The sequence below is a fragment of the Pyxicephalus adspersus genome, chromosome 8, assembly GCF_032062135.1.
Source record: "Pyxicephalus adspersus chromosome 8, UCB_Pads_2.0, whole genome shotgun sequence".
Classification (NCBI taxonomy): Eukaryota; Metazoa; Chordata; class Amphibia; order Anura; family Pyxicephalidae; genus Pyxicephalus; species Pyxicephalus adspersus.
Genome location: NC_092865.1, coordinates 31,897,300 through 31,918,571, shown reverse-complemented (window position 1 = coordinate 31,918,571; position 21,272 = coordinate 31,897,300). Strand labels below are relative to the sequence as shown.

General features: G+C 37.5%; 1 long non-coding RNA gene across 1 annotated transcript; it reads right to left on the bottom strand.

Moving 5' to 3' along the window:
- Positions 1–426: 426 nt before the first annotated feature.
- On the bottom strand, positions 427–16,390 carry LOC140336672 (uncharacterized). The gene is made up of 3 exons (XR_011921929.1): positions 16,169–16,390; positions 9,254–9,287; positions 427–696 (listed from the first exon to the last, which is right to left on the bottom strand). It is a non-coding gene; the product is annotated as an uncharacterized lncRNA (long non-coding RNA).
- Between the last annotated feature and the right edge of the window lie 4,882 nt (positions 16,391–21,272).

Genomic DNA, 21,272 nt, shown 5'->3' with positions numbered 1-21,272 from the left:
TGTCAAGTTTAGGTATTTACACTAATTGCATATATAACATATATTTAACTATATATTAATGATTACAAAGCCTAAAGTTATTTTAAAATAACCTCTTGTTGTTGCAGTTGATTTTACCAGGATTCAGCTAAACACTTTTAAAGACAGAACTGGAAGGATAGTCCCGAGACTGAGCAGAGGCCAGCCTTCAATTCCTCAGCACAGGTTTCATTCAAAATGTAGCGCAATTGTTAGGAAAACAATGAAGTGAGCAGAACAAGCAGTTTATAGCTGATTAGTTTATATGTAGCAAATGAATCTTGAAATATGGTAAATCTTGTACAGTCTTGTCAGTAAAAAATTAGTCTCTAAGTTTAAGTATTTTCCAGTATGTGGATTTGAAATTAGTTGATATTGAACTCAGAGCAACATTTATTTCCAGCATCATTTTATCTCCTTTTTTTAGTGCATAATTTGCTTTCAACACCATGTATGAACCTTGTTTGCGTGGGCTTATATATGCACCTGTGACAACTTTATTCCCACTGGGCCATGTCTCCAGCTCCATTTCAGTACCATTTTCATTTAGTATATATATCTGAATGTCTATTAGATAAACTCCATCAGCATTTATAGTTACTGTGGATGCATTAAATTTTTCCAGCTGTCCGTGGCAGTTTGTCATGTTCCATTCCCAACTTCCTGGTAAAGAATTGTCTGTTAAACAAAAAAAATATATATATATTTAGAAAAATAAATCAACATTTAGATCTTTGATTACATTTTAGATCTTTTAGAACTTTTAGTATCTTTGCTAAATAGCACAGAGGTAGTATAAAGACATATTTGACCTCTGTTATCTCAATAAAGAAATTAAAGTATATCTAAACCAAAAAATGAAAACAATGTTTTGAAGCTTACGAGTTCCTTAGTTTTCTTTTTTTCAAGCCTAGCACTCACTTGGCTTTGAAAATGTCAAAAGTTGTGCCAAGGTTCTAATATCCTTTTACATGCAGTATAAATTGTGTGAAAAATCACATTGGGGTAATATATATATGAAGGTATTGGAAAGGGATTTCATGCAAAAAGAATTTACCTTTACTGAAAGGTAATAAAAATAGTAAAATGTAGATGATCTAAAAGGCTAAAACCACACATTTTTTGAATTAATAGAAACAAATTCCAGTAGTTTAAGCCCTTAAGTGCCATCACTGTTAAGCTGCATTTGGGAGCATTACTGTAAGGAACTTACCCGCCCTGCGAGCCCGCGGTGTCCCTGGGGTTCCCAGCCACAGAGGGGGACGCCACAGTAGCAGGCAGCATGGCCGAGGCTGCTGCCCTGCTCGCAGCTTGTCTGTCTCTACAGGCGGAGGGATCCGCCCTGGCCAAAGTACTGTTCAGCCAGGCAGCAGCCCTTGCATCCCTTTGGATGTGGTTTGGATGTGGTGTGCAAGTGCAAAGTAGTGCACGTCCTAGGGGTACTGTGGGAAGAGGTGCGCGTGTCACCATGCGTCCCTCTTGTACCCCCCGAGGGCGTGGCACTCGGCTGCCTCACCCTAGGGCGGGACAGAGTTAGTTTGAATTCCCTGCGGCCAATCAGCTGCAGGGGATTTACTCAGTCTCCTATCAGACAGTGCCAGGTGGCGCAAGGTGATTGGTCATCCTGGCCATTTAAGGAGAGCCTGTCCATTACACCATTGCCCGTTATAGCCTCTGTTACCACAGTGTGCTTGGGTGTGTCTTTGTGTATGTTAAACTTTATCTGCTTGTCATCTCCTCAGTGACCTGGTCTGAAACTAACTCTGATTGAACTCTGCCAGCCCTGACCTCGGATTGTTATTGACCATTCTGCCTGCTGCCAGCCCTGACCTCGGATTGTTACTGACCTGCATTTGCCTTATCCTTCTGTACCTTGCTTGATTGAAATTAACCCTTGCTGTGCTGTGCTGTTTTGAATAAACCTGTTTCAAGGTTATCTGGAGTTGGTTGTGGTTTGTGTGCCCAGGCGCATTACAATTACCCAGTGCATTCTCAACACAAGGTCAAGGCAAATAGCTTTATGTTCTATGGCTCTGCTGGTAATAAAAAGAAAATAAGGAGTCATAAAAACACACTGCCGCTCATGTTATAATTGCTTGGCAGCACACAATAACTCGTGGTTTAGAAAACCAAGTGCTAGCTGATGAGTATTATGAACACACTGAGACTTATGACTTGAGCACTATGACATGATACTTCACTCCAGTTTTGGTTTATTATGCTTTAGCTATTGGCCACCCTATCTAAATACAAAAGATTTTAAAAAATCTTGGTATACATACACATTAATATAAACATAAAACTTTAAAATTTTGTTAGCTCACCCTCTAGATTTACCCTTACGGCTTAGACCAAGAAAGGCATAAGTAGGCTAAATTACTTGGTATAAAAGATATGCTGCTTAAATAATATTCCTAGTAACTTTTTATTGTACACTCGCTGCAGCCCATGCCAAAAAGTGAAAAGATAGTATCTGGATGGCACTAAGTGTTAGGTTGGGGTAATGGGAAGGACCTGTAAAGCACATCGTTTTATCTTTTTGGTATGAAAAACTTGCAAAGAGCAATTTGTGCACCAGTTTTTCAGTATTGAAATATTTGTTATCCTATATATTTACCACTAGAGTAAACTATGACCTTTTGTAGAGTTTATAATATATACAGGTATTTTCCTTGATACCCAGTGAGTGTTGCAATGATGGTAAAGTTATCTGAATGGTAAATACTTTGGATAAAAGAGCAGAAGATCTGGGGATGAATATAAGAGCCTAGCTACTAATTTGACTTTAGGCTTTTTTTTAGCTAGCACAATTCATTTTAAATTACAACTCCAGGGCCTTTAATTTCTTGTCTTCCCCTTTCCCAGCTCCTCTATATAGAAGAATATTTTTAAACCTACCTTACTTAGCCTCTTCACATCCCTGAGTTGTCTTGACCTCCTCTTTGATCCAGCACCAAAGTTGGAGCTCTTCTTTAAAGCTCATTTTAGAGGTATCAATAAGGGTAATTCTAAATGAGCTGTAAACGTTTTAAAAGCCTCATCTAAAAGCAATTTTAATGCTTATAATTTTTCATATCTATTTTCTCAGTGCCATCCTATCTTTAATATTTTAACAAAATGGAAGGATCATATTATTTTTGTATGTACTAAAATAATTTTAGTGTTATTTTTTTCACCAAATTGGTACAGTAGAGGGTCTAGATGTATTAAGGTACAGCCCATTCAACAAATGTCAATGGGCTACTTTGTGTTGTGTGCTGCCGACGATGTTGCATGTGCAATTTTTGGTTCTTTGCAATGCATTGGACAGGATATTAAAATGAATGACCTACCCAAATGCAATTTTGCACTAAACCTATCAAGTCACTGACAGAAAAACATGAAGCCAGGGACATGTCAGAACTATCCTTGCCACACACCTGACAATTCACAGTGACATTTTAAAGGGGTGCTGCAGTGACCAAAAGGATGACATTATCAAAATTCCAGATCCTAATTGTCACCACTGGCACACCTTCCTTATATTTAAGGTAGTTCATTTATTGAGAAATGGTATAGATACCCAGAGGGCCAACAAATGTTGGTTGGACAGGGTACCTTTTAGGTGACAGTGGTACATTAGGAAACTTTGCTAGTGAAGGTTAGTTTATCAGTAAAGTGTCTGAACACTTGGTATGCACTTTTATTGGGCCAATGACTCACCAATGAGCAAAGAAAGATAAGCTGGAAATCCCACACACTGCGCTTTCAAATAAAAGATCTGACTGGGGTCAAGGACAGCAATAAAAATCAAAATAAAAACCTAATCTACTTTAATTGAGTAAAGTTCTTTAATTTCCTGTAATTAGCACATTTTGGAAATGTCTTGGCTGACAAGGATTACACTGGGGAACACATTGTTTGTTGAGTTAGATCTTACATTTGTTTTTTACTAATTTTTGGGTGGCGAATCAAGAAATGACCCCAGTTTTTGCTATCATATCTAGTTTTTACGATACAGGGTACCCTCTATTTTTTGTCAAAAAACATACAAATTTTACATACAATGAAAAAATAACGAAATATTACCTTGAATGTACTGTTTATTTACATTTCTTTTGTTCATACAAAGTATTTATTGTTACTCTTTGACATTGTTTTTACAGTAAAACATTTGAAAATTAATCGGGTAAGCGGTTATGGTAAAAATTTACGCTTATAGCTTTTCCTGGAGTGTTCAGTGTTAGGTCAATCCCGCTGGATGCTCCAACAATAGTCAGCCATCATATGTACATTCCATCTACTCTGATACTGTCCTTCTATGACCTTCAAATCTTGGTGGAATCGTTCACCTTGCTCATCACTGACTGCACCAAGGTTTTCCGGGAAATTAGAAAGCTGGCTATGCAGAAAATGCACCTTGATCCTCATATTGCAAGAGTTTCTGGACAATTTCTGTGTAAATATTTGCTCGTGTATTTCCAAGAAAGTCCTTGACAATGGCTTTGAATGATAAACATTCTTTTCTCCTTCTGACATTGTTCTGATGAAATGTTCATCTTTGATGAGCTGCCGAATCTGTGGACCATCAAACACACTGGCCTTTATTTTTTTAAATGACAGGCTAGGAAATGCAAAAATGAAGTACTTGAAACAGTCTCCTTCAGTTGGCAAAGATTTAACGAACTGCTTCTTCAGACCCAGTTTCATGTGCAGAGGCGGGAATATAATATTCTTTCTAAGTGGCTCATGTACAATGTTTGGATCACCTGGTTTTAGAGCAGATCTTGGAGACCAATTCCTTTCCACCCAATGCCTCTCACGAGCTCTGCTGTCCCACATGCACAGATAACAGGGATACTTGGTTTATCCATGTTGCTGACCAAGAAGAAAGCATACCATTTTAAGGTCAACACCCTTTGTGATGACCCATTGTGTTGGTGATATTGCAACAACTCAATGGCTCTCTTTATGTCTGCATATTCTTCATAAAAAGAAACTGAATGGCCAAATGGAACTGACCGAAATATATTGCCATTGTGAAGGAGGACACACTTTAACCCACCTGGCGTTCTAATTAATTCTAATCCGTTTTTTATGCTAAAAGGGTCACATTGTTTTGCATGGAAATTTGTTGTTTAATATTGTGGGCCTGTAATTCTTAGGAATAACTCCCGGGTATGATAGGTATATTTATTTATTAAATTATAATCATAAACTATAATATAATAAATAGTTATAAATAATAATTATAAAAAATAATGAAATATTATAACAACTATCAATGTAATTAAACAATTTTATCAAAAGCACTGAAATTTGTCCAAACAAGGGTGCAATATTATTAATGAATAATAATTAAAATGAAATGTAGATTTTGAAAAAAAAAAATTAAATGTCTAGTAGACATCCGGGGTATGGAAAATTTTGAAGAATGGTACTGCACTCAACGTCACAACGTCAGTCCAACGTCACAATCAGGACAGTAGAACCTGGTTTCCTTGCGGATCTTCTATCTGCTGTCATCACTCTTTGAGAAACAAACCATGCACATCCTTGTACGTGCTGCCTTTTTCTGGGTTGGTGGGATGTACTCTGTGAAGTGACCACCAGTCAGGCATTCCGGGTTGAAAACGGCAACAGCACGACATCCAGGTCTATTCAGGGCCATTGATGGTGTTTGGTGGTTCTTGAAAATGCATTCGGAAACTTTCCAAAAAAGTCAGGATGACTCACAGGCCTGTCACTCTTTTTTCTTGTACAGAATGTAGGCATTCTACAAGCATTGATATCTGAAGATTTTTTTTGTAATATTTATTTGTTGTTTCCTCATGGCTGGGTGGAATGGTATTGCTTGTTCAGCTCTGTCGACACCTCCCATGGTGTTATTGTGATCAATCACCACCTGTGGCTTCATCATTTCTTTCTCACCTTTTGTGCGTACCATAACAGTGGAGGTATCATGGACAGTACTCATCAGGCACACATCTTTTTTGTCAGGGCCATCATTTTGCGTTTCAGCCTGGCAACAATTTTTCCTGTCCTCAGCTTCCCTTTTGCAAACAGTGATGGCAGGTTGCACTGGTTAGCCCCAAACAGTTCCAAACGCATCTGTTTTGTGTTGCAGAAGAAACTCACAAAGTTCAGGAGATGTGTAAAAAGTTGTAGGTTTTGCCGCAATAGCCCTGATTTAGCAATGGCTCAATGAGTAAAGTACAGAAGATGTTGACAATCCATAGTTGTTGTATTTTGGGTTGAATTATGCCTTTTTTCAAGTGTAAAGGATGAAATTCTATATGTAACCAGTTGAGGATTCGCACAGCATGTAGGTTTTCACTCCAAATCGGGCTCCTTTGACGCATTGTATTGCACACAGCTGAGCCTCCCCTTGTGGGCCATTAGACTTTCATCCAGACTGATGTTTCTTTCTGGCACATAGGTCTGTTGGAAATTTTTTAGAATAATCTGAGAAACATCCCAAATGTTTTTGAGTTTTGGTGCAGAATGGGGTCTCATCAAACTCTTCATTGTTGGTAAAGTGTACACTGGCAGATTGACTGTGCCAAAGAATTTACTGGCAAGTATTTTATTGGTTGACCAATACAGGGGTTGCCCACCACTCCCTGAAGTATCACTAAGCCCAAAAATAGCCAAATGTAATTTTCGGTCACAGGTTCCCACTTTCTGCCTCAGAACAGCCAGTTGTTCTGCAGCATACCTGTTTTTCTCAGCAATTATTTTTTCAATAACCTCATCGATCAGAAACAATTACAGGTATGCCAGGAGGTCGTTGGCCTGGGCCGCATAAAGGGCAATAGAGCACGAAGTGCGCACAGTACTGACCTCAGGTTCAGTTCACTTTCGCTGTTTGATGACAAATATCCTGGTGAATCACTATCGCTCAATTCCACAAGTTACTCCAAATCGCTGTCGCTGCTTTCAAGTTCTTTAAAAACAGCTGTCGAGATGCCTTTTGGATGCCATGGATGTGGTCAAGTCTCCAGTAAGCCGTCAGGAACGTTCAAGGTCAAAGACAAAGTGTTCAAATGATGAAATCAGTAAATGATGAAATGGTTCAGGAAAAGTTCAACAAAGGTCAGATCAAATTCAGGGCTAATAGTGGACAAAATGTAAATCAGGGCACTGATGTTATATGCATTAAAAGATGTACTTTTACTTTTAATATTTTTTGTATTTCACTGTATTCAGACTTTTAAAAGCGGATTACAATGTATTCTCCACTTTACAATGTCAAGCTCCACTTTGAGCTATCGATGAATAGTCGTCATTCAGTTGAGTTATAGATTGGAATTCCCAATTCCTCCATTGAACCAGGTATGTTATGGCAATACACAATGTCACTGTCAGTTCTAAAGTACTGCAGAAATGTAATTTCTCTGGTTCCAAAGTACGATAGCTTAGTTCCTTTTTCAAGTAAGTTTTTCTGACGCAGTCTTGATGCTAGGAGTTCTGAAACCTTCTTCGAAAGTCCCAAATCACGTGCCAAATCACTCAACTCATGCTGATCAAATCCCTTACGAACACAGTCCTCTTCAGTTTCAAACTCTTTATCATTGTTGTCACCTAGTTCATCACCATAATACCAAATGGCATCTTATCTTGTCTTCCCTTTGTCCACATTCTTAAAGCCTTGACACACTGTTTGCACACCTTATGAGGGGTCCAAGACTTATCTTGATCACCAAGTTTAACTTAGAAAAATGACAAATAGGCTTGCTCTACAAATGTGCTGATGTTTGCCCTTTGACTGGGAATGGTGAAACTGCCACATATATAACAAAATTAATCAGGGTGCTTCAGGCACTTACGACGAGTAACAACAGAGCCAGACATGATCTGAAGGAAAGGAAATATGTGTGTAAGTAGAAATATAAGTTTTGCTTGTTCACTACGTAGAGCAGCACACAACCTCTGACCACACTGTCTTGCGTGTAAATAATTAGCCTATACAAATCCACGCTACAGTAATCGCATTAATATAAGCAGTAGAGAAAAAACCTGACATGATAGAAATCAGCAAATCTAATAGTGAAAGACCATTTATATGTTTATAATCCTGCAAAATGCATCACACATATTACTATAACTATACCATTGACGACTTTATTACCTAAAAGGGGTGGTATATGCCTTATATCTTAAATACAAAAAATGTTGTTTACATGATCTAGGTGATACTACTTTTCAAAATGTATCATCTTCAGTGTATTTGATATATGCTTCATTGGATCTTATGTGATTGTAACCAAATTTGTTTATGTTTATATGATGTTTTAAGACTTTTTTTTAGAAATAATAAAGTATTTTTGCCATCCAACTCTTATTTATGTCTGTCATAGTAAAACTCTGTATGTTGCAATGATGAGATTCCCAGTGACCTGGAAACTACCACTGCTGAGGAATAGGATCACAAGTGTGACATAGATCTTGGAAAGTCAAGACTTGTCATTTACATACATGTTCCGGGTCAGTGCATTAGAAAAAGTGAATCCATGAGTTACCTATGCTAGAAAGCATGCCTAATTGAATTTCAAATCTAGGCATTTTGCAGCTCTGTAAACATTAATTTATTAGGAAAAGTATAATTTATTCAAAAGAAAGCATATTCTAATATAAGATCTAGTATAAGACCAAAATATATTGTCACTAAGTCTTTGTGCTTTTCTTTGTGCAGCTCAGGTAGATTATGGGTGGGGGGGGGGGGGGGGGGGTGCCTTGGGTGCTGTACATATCTTCTTTAAACATTATTATGGAGAATTGGGATTGGTTCCTAAGCAGATAGTATATGCATGAAAATCAGACTGACATGTGAAAATGAGGCTTCATGATTAAAAGATCTGAAAGCTAATGTAAAAGAGCATTCCAGGACAGTAGGACTGTGGAGAAATAGACTGGGAAATGAGATGGACTCTATCTGACTTGCTGCAGCTTCTAATGAGATAAGCTCACAGTGTGCAGTGAAACCAGTGTAAGCCATTTCTATATGGAAGAGGAGCCAGTGCAACTGTTCAAGACTAAAGGTAAGATCTGAGATCAGCTTTACCCTTTTGGACTGGCATGAAAGCCAATGTAGGTAGCCTTTTTCGAAGGACATGTCAACACTGACAGTCTCCATGTTCTCTCACAACAGATTTTTTTGTAGTTAAAACAGGGACAGAGATAACACTGATAATTGATGAAATTTACATTTACGACAGATGACAGAGAAGCCATGCAATCTCTGGTAGACACTCACCAAATGCTGCTTGTGCATCACATAAACTGTTACCCTGTAATGACAGGAAATATTTATAATTATTACCACTGAATTTGCCAAACTCAACAAAAATGTGTACATAAATATAATATAAAGTAAAAACTGTACATTTTATACTGCCTAGATAATTGTATATTCCCTCATTTCATATCATGTCTATGGAATTACACACTATACCTTTGGAAGTAATTGTATTTTTATTTCTTATTTTATAATATATTTATTTATCTTCCTTGATACATTGGCTTTCACTTTGCACTTATAGCCAAAGCATATATATTTCTTGTTACATCATTGTCCTAAGTATTGAACCTCCTATATTTGTATATATACTTATGCTGTGATATGTGAGGTGATTAATAATAATTGTTGATCCTTCCTATATCATGGTATTCATATAAATGCATTTGTACATATTTACATTACTTGGTTCATTATCATATGATATACTAATTGTACCCTTTACTAACATGTAGTATTGCTATGGTGTGTGTTACTCTTGAGGAAGCCTAATGGCAAAACACATCTGGTCTAAGACCTATGTTGCATACCATATCTGTGGATCTTAGTTCTAAATACCTTTTACCCACCATGATCTAATCCTAGCAGATCTCTATTTAACAAACAGTCCCTACCAATCCCATGAAGCTATGGGATTTGGGATGCAAAATGTATTTGTTGTAACCCATCTATGGCGATAGTCACTTGGAATATATTTATTAGCTCGTCCCTAAAACTCCGCTGAAGTAATGTGGAGTTCAGACAAAACCTATATGTAACATTTTCTTAGTGTTTATGTGTGTCCTCCCAGTTTCACAATACAGTTACTTTGCCATATAAATTGAACATATAAATATATAAATTCACCTGATTCATCAAATTGGGAGATTGATGAAGTGCTGTTATGGTGCATCCTGTGCAATATTATTGAGAGGACACTTTAGAATGGTTGAAAGAGATACTGTCACCTTCACCTTGTAGGTGAAAGCTATGTATGGTCACTTTACCAGTGCTTTCTTTCACACCTGCTAGCACTGAAATACCTGATGTCACCGATCAGGTGGAACATTGAAGTCACTGTTCCCCAGTCATGTGACAGCGTTTAGGCATAGATATTGGCTATTAGACCTGAGCAAAATCACACACACTGGCACAAGCTCCTCCATACCGAGAAATGCAATTTTGTTGCCAGCTGCAGTGAAGAAGGCACTACAAGTGATCACTGGTAAGGTGAATATCAAAGGGTGGGGTGGAAGAGATCTCTACAGGGACACCATCACTTTGTTCAACATGGACAAAGTGACACAGTCTCTTCAAAGAAGTCTTGGCTGCAAAGATCTCTAGATCTGAGAGAGGTAACTGAATACATCATCAAAACATTGGAAATGTTGTGGATTGAGTTTACACAAGTGCACACATTTATACCCCTTTCTGTTCTAGAGATCTTTAGGACCTGGAGTTCCTCTTTAATTGCTTTTGCAAAACCAGAAAGAATATCCATTTGGTGAGGTATGACCACTTTACCAGCTTTCAAGCCAGATGCTTGGCATTGCACTTGGCGGGCATGGGACAATCTTTTAAAATGTTGTACCTTTAATACATTTTAAAGTTCAAATAAAACAAAGCTATATTTTATTGAGGGGAGAGGAAATTCCCTTCAAGTTAGCTAAATTGTAACTATTGTAAATATTGCAGATCCTGCTGTTGTACTGTAGATATAGAGGAAGGATGTTCCTTTTGTAGTCATTTGATCATCACTAGACAATTCATCATCCTGGCAGCGCATTCAATATGTGATGTGCATGGTGTTAACTTCCAGTATATAATCTGAATTTATTAGCTTCAAGCAGGTTTTTCAACTGAATGTAGCATATTACAAGGCATGTCAGCACTGATTAATGTTTTTCTAAACCTTTGTGTAGGGTTTACGTATTTTAGTTCCAACTTTAAACTCTATAAAAAGCAGTTTGTATTGTTACTTTACATGTGCAACAGGTGACTCCAATATTGATGGTAATACTACGTAAAGAAATGGAGTAATGGAAGCTTAGAAGGCATAAAACATGGAAACAAGATATGACACAGGTGTTTTAGCCTACAGCAAATAAATAAATCAGATTGTAGCAGTCATTTTCTATTGCGGACAGGAAACAGAAAGCAATTCCTGGACTATAATTATGTAACATGTTTGACATGTGGATGCAACTTTTTGGATTAGTGTTACTAACAAAGATACATTGCCTGGCTACGCCCCCCCCCTTCCCCTAAACCAGGGGTCTGCAACCTGCGGCTCCGGAGCCGCATGCGGCTCTTCAGCCTCCTTGCTGTGGCTCCCTTCGGCTGCCGTAAAACTTTTAAAAGTTTATAAACTGTGTTATGTTTTGCGGCTCCAGCCTATTTTTCTTTAGTGGAAGAGGAGGCAAAATGGCTCTTTTGATAGTAAAGGATGCTGACCCCTGCCCTAAACCAGTGGGGGAGTGTTATATTCTTTTTTTGCTGCAGTTGGTCAGGTATAGGTTCAGCTATGTTATGGCCAGGTTTTCCATCAATAGATCGCACAAGCATATCCAAAGATGACAATGCGATGACTCATCAGGCTCAAATTATGAAAGAGTGGTTCAGGGAGCATAGGAAATCATTTTCACACAAGAAATGGTCACCACAGTGTCCAGACCTTAACCCCACTGAGAATCTTTGGGATCTACTGGAGAGAACTTTACGCAGAGGTCCGACTCTTCCATCATAATACAAGATCATGGAAAACAAAATACATGTAACTATGTATGAAAATAAATATTATGAAATTGCATAGGCCCATCAAAACTATACCGCAGTGAATGCCTGCCGTATTTAAATCTAAAAGCAGTCCGCATTTAAATTGGAGTGTGTGACTTTTTTGGCTGGGCAGTATATATTAGTTCATTTAGTGCCTTTTTAAATAACTGTTCTAGTATTGATCTTTAAACAGCAATAACTATTAACTGCAGAAACTATATGAAATTTGACCACAGAACTCAAGAAGACAAAAGCTCAATGCCAGCCACACCTTTCTTTTTTAATTTTGTACAAGCTAGAAAAGTTAGAACATCACAGAAGTTCCCATTCTATTCAAACCTACAAGTTTGGATCCTATTGTGTGTTACTTCCCCCACCTTCTGGATCAGCGGTCGCCAGAAAATTTTGGTGCTCCGCGGCTCTGGCCGGTGCACCCCTGAGCGGGGTCAGGAGAAGGGACCATGTCCCCCATACAGTTCCCAGGCTCAGGGAAGTGGGTGGGCTGTGTCCCTGAACACAACCAGCCAACTCTACCTTCAGATCTGCGGTGGGAGAGTGAGAGGGGTTATAACATCATGAAGTCACTCTGGGGGAGGTTCCTCTCTGGGGGAGTGACACCCTTCTCCCCACGCATGCGTGGTCAGGAGCCAGTGGTTTTAGTGGTCTGTGGGACCAAAAAGGTTGCCGACCCTTGTTCTAGATTTTAAGCTCTCCGGGGCAGGGTCCTCCCCTCCTGTGTCACTGTCTGTATTAGTCTGTCATTTGCAACCCCTATTTAATGTACAGCGCTGTGTAATATGTTGGCGCTATATAAATCCTGTTTATCATTATTAATAATAAAAATAACAATAATAATAGAGTGGGGTGTTACCAGTACCTTTAGGAACTATTGTAACATGGGCTTAGGTGACACAAAAGCTGTGTACTGCATTATGAAAAATACAGTGTCGTACATTGCGTGGTATGTGTTGGTACATTGCATTAGGATACACTTTTTGTTTGTATTGGCTGCCCAATGCAACACATCGCACAAAAGTGCATACCGGTAGCACATACTAAATTTTTTAAAGCATGGTGCACAACTACTCACAGCTGTAGTTGGATTTTCAGTGAGTTCAGTGCCAAGAAAAATGCATGTCTAAATAATATGTCCTGGGTCTTTTAAGGAATGTGGGTTTTGGCAAGATTTTTTAGTTGGTTTTTTTCAAAAAGAGCTAATGGATCAGAAATGTTAAAATAATTGGGCCCAGAGCAATATTTTTATTTGAAGCCCTGTAATGATACATCATTTCTCATTTTCATTTTACAGTTTTGAATAAGTAAAAAAAATATTGAAAATATGTTACAGATAAAAATGTATATTTGTTTTAAGGGAATATTTACATCACAAGCACCGTGTTTAATGTATTTAGGCGCAACAATGTATTGTTTTAATTTTTCAATGTTATGAAAAAAAGCTTCCAACTTGGGTATTTCTGCTAGTACCTGTAGTTATGCTCCTGTGCTGTGTAAAAATGTAGCATGCACTATTTTCACTTACGGTGCTTCATGTGGTATCTATCCGCAGAAATCTCTTCAACTATCTTTGAGAACACGTAGTGCCTTTTCTGGCTTTTACTACTATTTTTAACTCTTAACAATCAGTTCTTCCCAATAATCCCTATACCAGGCAGATAGCATTCTAGTTGGCTACTAAACACAGAAAACAGAAAAGCAGCACTTGTTCCCATAAATAAAATTTCTGGTGGAATGATTGTTTTCTGCGCATGTAAAGAAGAGTATTACCCATTAATGTTCAGTAAATATAAGGTTGATTAAGAGTTTCCTCCTTTTTTAATTATTTCAGTGGATCGAATGGTTTTATTTATTCTGTTCTAATTAATTTATTAGGAATATCCCCTAAGAGTGATAAGCTGCCTGGTTACAAGCAGGTTCTAATTGTCAAGGGTCAAATCTCTGTGACTTTTTTTTTACAGCTGGATTGTATATAAAAGATCTACTTTTTGATCTGAAAATCCAGGCCCCCAAACTCACATTGAAAACTTAGCTGAGAAACAGTTACAAAGTATCTACTTGTCATAGCCAATGATTCCTTCTGTGTGCAATTATAAATGTTTAGATTATGTCAAGGGTTCTGTAGCTCATTAGTCTAATGTTCAAGCTCAAATCCTAAACCTATAATATGGCTAATAAATGACAGGGTTTGGGTAGTCAATGAACCATTGGGCAATGGAATGAACTTAATCCTAAAAAAGTGCTAGTTTTGGACTAGATGATATAAAGCATGTCCCCCAGGAGGAGCCACACTAATAAAAAGTATCCTTACACATATGTGTATATTACATAATGATTTATGTATATACAACTCATATACTGTATATAATATACTGTAGACAAAGTACAAATGAAGTTCAAAGGGTTTTGTAATCGCATTCCCTGGGTAAAGGTGGAGGACTTCTGACCTCTGATCCCTCTACTCTGAACCTTCTACTCTGGCTCATCTGGAACAAACTTCTTTCGCTGGGCCAACAGCCACTGCTTCCTTTGATTCCCAGCTCTGTCTTTGTGTCAGGGCAAAGGGCAAAGGGCAAATGTGTCAGGGCAAAGATAAAGCCAGGGCTTGTGGTCAATAAAAGAAATTTAGCTGCCAACATTGCTAGTATCAACATTCCCTCCTCCTTTGTACCATGATGGCCATTCAAGTGTTAGTGGAAGGAGAGGCATCAGGGACACAGATCAGTATAAGTCCCATAAAAAGAGCAATAAATGTCAGCTTCCACCCCCCCTAAACCTGTTGGGACTGCAGGGGACACAGGCTTGTCAGTTATGCCCCCATTTCCAAAAAGTATGTCTAGCTAAACAGCAAATTCAAATCCACACGTTTTCTGTTTTTCTTCTAATATTACATTATCAACTAGTAAAGCTGTCATCTTGAATTCTCCTCTGCTGGGATTAAAACCTTCTGAAAATGTATCCTAAAATGTCACATTGTCCTTTCTTACCAATCTAGTATATTCAAGTCATGCCTTTCCAAGGTAGAACTGTAGAAACAATGCAATACTTTGTCTATTCAACATTCTACAATTAACTGCCTTAACAACTTGCCATTTTCGCCTTTCTGATCACAACCTTATCACCTTCAACCTATCGAACTCTTGCCCCCCTTTGCCACATCCCACACCTGGTCAATGGCAGAGAGATATCCGTAACCTTGACCACAACCTATTCTCAAACTGCCTTACATTCCTAACCCCCACCCTTTCTAAAATCACATCTCCGGATAAAGCTGCCATTCGGTTCAATCACATTCTTTCTCTGGCTCTGGATAAAGTTGCCCCTGACACCTTCCGCTACCCCCGTCCTGCTAACCCCCGTCACTGTCACAACAATCACACCAAACAGCTACAAAAGACTGTTCCTGCAGCTGAGTGCAAGTGGAGAAAATCTGGCCTCAGCGCTGACTTTATGGACTACAAAGCTAAACTACGAAACTTTAACACTGAACTCACTGTCACCAAACAAAATTATTTCTCTGTTGCTGTCAATTCCGCTCAAGCTTCCAACCCATGCAACCTCTTCTCAACAATTGACTCCCTCATAAACCCTACACCTGCTCCCCCCACAACAACAACTTCAGACAGTTGTTAATGTTATGTCATCAAGCAAAATGTGAACCATTCCAGTAGGGCATATTAGATCATTTAGAAGCCTGCACACATGTAACCAGTTTATTCTGCTAATTAACTATTTACCGAAACTGGTATTTTTATGCATGTTTAACTTTAACATTTTAATGGAAACCTCTGTTCACTGACTTCCTTCTAATAAAGCTAGTTTACTGATTTCCCAAAAACAATACTATTTACATCAGAATGAGCATGCAGCAAATAATTGAGTGAAATCTGAATTCTTAACCTGTATTCCTCCAGGACATTGACTGTGACATTTGAGGGCTTTTGGATAAACATGATAGCCAGTTCTATAGCATATTTAGAGGGAATAGTCAACAATGGTGGCCTAAACGCCAAATTATAGAAATAATACAACTTAGACACACACTAGCTTTACAATAAACCAACCCAACAAAATTATTTATATCTGTAAAACATTTCTACTCACCTGATGATAATGATGTGAAAAATAGCAGAAAGAAATCATTGCAGATGTAAGTAATAAGGACAATGCAGACCATATGAACCAGGGACGTAAATTAGTCTTGCTGGAGTATTTTTGTCGACTGGCAATATCGCTATTCATTATTTCCATTTCTGTGCATCTATTAGAAGTCATTGGTTAAGTGAGGATAAAAGTTTAGAATTACAGAGTGGTGTTGGTTCAAAAGTGAGCGTGTAGCTGATTTGCATTGCCAATTTATACTCCTAAAACAGGGGGGGTGGAGTCACAAGCGGGAATCCCTTTCTGTTCCTGTTTTATCATAGTAATATTTCTGAAGATAAGAGTATTGTAGTTCTCTGCGAAACTCAGCAAGAATGTCTGGCAAACCGCCAGATTCAAGATGACGAAATGCTCAAAGTGTTGCACAATCCTAACTTGCAATTGTTTACAGAAGAAACAAGCAATACATTTCCAACAAGGAAACTTATATTCTTTTTTACTTTCTAAGCTTCTAATTTCCAGGCAAATATAAAAAAACACTTTTTAGTTCTGCTTTGCATTATTAATGATTACATTACCACTATTACATATTTTTTTCCAGAAAACTAGCAATTATTATTAGGGATAATGCTAAGTGTGGGACAGCAATATGAGCTAATCTGGTTCTTCTGCATACACATGTTCTAAATGGTAACATGCAACCAAAAGGAGAGAACAGATTGTGCCAGGACGATAATGTATTTGTGTAATTAAACCCCCCCCCCCCTCCCAAACCCAAACCATTGTGCATGCTTTTTTATTACCTATTATCACATTTGCTTTCTAGAGATCTAACAGTGATGTTCTGGGTGAGAGGAAACACCAATACAGTGCTGCAGAGGTGTCCACATTAGCCAGTCTCTTGTGAACTTTCGGTACAATGGTTATAGATACACATGTGAATAAGTACACATTTCACTGTGCCTCTACTGCTTACTCAGATTATGGTAAAACTTTGGTATGCACGATCTGAGAATAGGTTTTCTGTTTTTTAAATTAAAGCAGTTGAAATAGGCAATGTGTTGCAATCCACTGATCCATTGAGCTATACCATTAAATCACCATTATACCATTGAATCACCAGTAATAAATGATTAATGATTATATAGAGTGTTTAATATATGACACATTTGGAGCATTGTCCAGTATTGCGTTAATTTTAGTATTTTAGTTATATGATTGGACTACTAAAACCTAACTATGTTGTGGGAATAATTATGTATAGGGAATATCTAATTGATAATTGTGCTTTACCTTTAGCCAAAAATAATGTACATTCTTGGCTTGAAAAATAGCAGTGCACTTCTCAATATGTAGGTGTCACAAGCACTATTATTTTTGCAGTGTGACATTTGAGTGACTGCTGCTACTAAACATCAGTCTCAGATTTGCAGTTTAATTTAGGAATGTCACTACTTTGCTTCTAATTAAGCTGGAAACTCAGAAATGAGAGCAGCTGCTAGAAGACAAAGCTAGTCTTTTTCTGCACATCTTCCAGTGTTCTGACTCTGGTGTATTGCTATAGGGAAGCTGTACCGTTTTTTTTTTTTTTCATTATTGTAGCATTGTTTGACGTTCACCCCAGTTTAGTGGGGTTAACCATTTGTGTGTCTTTTCTGTGCTTTTGGAGTGCGGGCTTTTGGTATAGAAAATTACATCTCGCATTTGTAAGGTCAAAAAGTTAAATAGATGGCATTTGAATAGGTCAGTCCCCATTCAATCCTTTGAACTTTAGGAGTAGGGGCAGGACTATGGTTACAAAAATGATTTTTATGTTGATTTTTTGTTGAAATAATTTAAATAGAATGTTCCTAAAGAAGTAATTTTAGAAACACAACAAACCAACTCTATTTTTTTATCATGAACTTGAAAATGTGAACCAGATGCTGTTTTTTTTTTTTAGCTTACTTGATCACTGAAGATCATTGAACACTCCTATAAAAGTCATATCAGAGCATGTGTACAACAAATGCTGTACACACAGTGCTGTTCTGTGGAGAATGGAGGGGGAGGACAAGCAAGCATTCTCCTCTGTGTTTCCCTCCATAGGAGTACACAGATGTAATTTCTGATCAGTGGTTCAATAATCCTCTGAGGTGGACACCACCCCTACCTAGGATAAGTAGTATCTGACTTTTCATTCCCTATTCTCTCTCCTTCGTCATTGATATTCATTACATTGTTAATTGAGTTATGTATTAAAGAGACACTGTGACCAACTTAGAAATTTGCAGGTAAAATCAAGTATTTTAAAATCCTATTTGCAGTGTTTTACCTTTATAATAGTTATGATATATGTGATGAATGGCCCCTCTCAGTCCACACCCTGCGACTTTCCAGCACCCTCAGCAACAATCCACGCACCAGCAGGCTGAGAAGGGCTGTCACAGGGCAAGGTCAACCACTCTGTTAGCCCTTGACAAACACACAACCACAGATAGACCACATGCTTAGACAGAAGCATGCACCGTTACCCTTGAAAACCGTATTTATGATTCTGCTTCTTTTATACTATCTGTGTCACCCGTTGCCACTCCAGACAGGGATGTCTCAAAAATCACAATGTTTATAGTAGCGTTTTTGGGTTAGCAAGTTACACTATTTCTACTTAGAGCATTCAGAGATTCAGCCTAAAATTTTTACCGAGTTTAATCAGTAAAAACATATCAAAACACAGTGCATAAACAAATACTAAAATATAAAAGCTAATCCAGGAACAATAACAGAACTATAGCAGAACTATAGCAACAGCATAAAATAAAAAGAAAAACTGTTAAATAATACTTAGGTAGAGTTGGTTTTCTTGGTCCAGGTTGCTGTGTAAAGTAAAGTTATTAGCCTGAGTCATTGAGCTCCCTGCAGTGCTCGATGTGTCAGTGCCATTGTCCTTAGCAACAAGATAGTATCAGTGACCGCTGCTTCTGCTAGACTAACATGGCCTTTTTTTTGCCAACCACAGAAGTGGGACTAAAAAGACCATTCAATGACAGCAGGGTGGGGGCTGTCTGAGGGCCTGTGTCCACATAGTTTATGATGCTCTTTGGACACTTCCAAAATACCATTGTTCTAGCTATTATTAATAATTTCATAAGTAATGGTTTTATGAAATGCCAACCCCCAGATTGTTAATTAACACAATACATGCAGTGCAGTAGAAGTACAGTAATTCTTTAGTATTCTTGGCTACAAGTTGTTGAGCAATTCATGGAATTGAATTAATGTGGAAACAGCAGTGAAAATAGGTTACTACTGTTAGCCTAAGCTGCAATTTTTATTTTACAACACTTCAAAGATGTTTAAACAAAATACATTAAAAACCCCACAGTTGGGGTGATTCTTTGGTAATTGCAAAGGCAACATTGCAAGGCCAGCACAACACAAATGCCTAAAATAAATGATTGAAAATACAGTTTCGGCGTAACAAAATGTAGAAGGTTTATATCAGCTTGTCATTTTCGTACGAAAAGAAAAGCAGGAAATGTATGTGTAAATGTGTAAAAAAAACAAATTCTATTTTCACACTGTTTTTATATAAATAAATATGATAGGTCATAGGTAGGAACTGGCTTAGTTTGTCCAAACTTCTGGCGTAGTTTGTATGCATTCAAAATGATTCTCTATCCACATGTGTAAATGTCAGGAGCAGTACACTATACCACAGAACAACAATTAGCGGGATCAAAAGTAGTATGCAGTTTTGGTAAATTGGTTTATTGCACAAAGATTCACCAAAATCAGATGTCTTATTTGTCTTGGGCTCTAATATTACAGCTAATTTTGATTGCTTAATGTCTTAGATTAAGTTGTCAGGGTCATGATTGATCAAACAAATAGGAGGTGATGTAAGTAAACTGAATGCACATAAGTTTATATTCTGGTGATGGCAGAGGAAGCAAATCATTATTCAAAACTAAATCATTGTACAGATTTCTGGTCTTAGGGACTTTCCATTCCTTCACATTGCAAGTTATTGCATGCATAACACATATTTAAAGTTCAACAGGACTTTTAGTTGAAATACAGGTAAATACATAACAGATGCATTAAAACAAAACAAGTAAAAAGTTTTTAGTTTTTCTGTAGAAAACAGCTATATTCTGGCAAGAAAGCTTTTGCTTTGCCAGCATGCTGCAGGGATAACATTTTCTTTCTATATGGAAGCCGCAGTCTATCTGCAAAGGAAGAACACCTTTGTCAGTTTCTGAGCTATAAACAGATTTAGATACAATATGTAGGCTGCTAATTTACTAGGTAATTTGAAAATTACATTGAAGCTTGGCCCTCCCCAGACTGTAATGTGATGACCTGTTGCACAGTCAGTCACAGATAAGTTCCCCCATCTACTAAATAGTTTGAGAGGCAGCTTCAATTAAAGAGAGTCATGAAAACGTGAAACTATTGCTATTCTGTTTTACTAGAAAGCCCAGATAGCTTTGTGAACACACTCTCAATTAGTACATGCTTTTAGATTAATAAAAGTTTAATAATTCAAAACGCAGTTTTGAAATTAAAATGACTAAAAACTATAATAGTTTTCATTTTAATATTACTGTTTGAGAATGCATTCATTGCTTTTCTCAAAGCCATAAACAAGTTCCTCCAGTTTATTTTTAAACTGTAATGCACAGTTCAGTTTTCGTTCATGATTTAAACACTGCCTATTTTCTTTGGCATTTTTTTACTGGTATGTGAATGAGAGACAGTAAAACTGAAACAGGTTAAGGGTATTCCTCACGGTGTACTGTTTCCAGTTTTGGAAAGTTTTTAATGGTTAAGATACTCAGCCTTTACTTAGTGGGGAAATCCCAATGGTATTGTATGTAACTGAAACTCCAGCATATGGAATATTTTTTAAGCGATTAAATTTATTTTAGGATTTATTTTGTTTGGATTTGAATAATAATTTTTACTGAGCAAAGAAGACTGTAATCTTAAAAAAAGCGTAATTTTCTGAGAAAATGTAAACAGGCAGTACAAAGTGCAGTGACTTTGTAAATTTACTAGGAAACATCAACCAATAGCATTTGTTATAAATTCCTATGGGTTACTGTAATTTTACAGAACATTG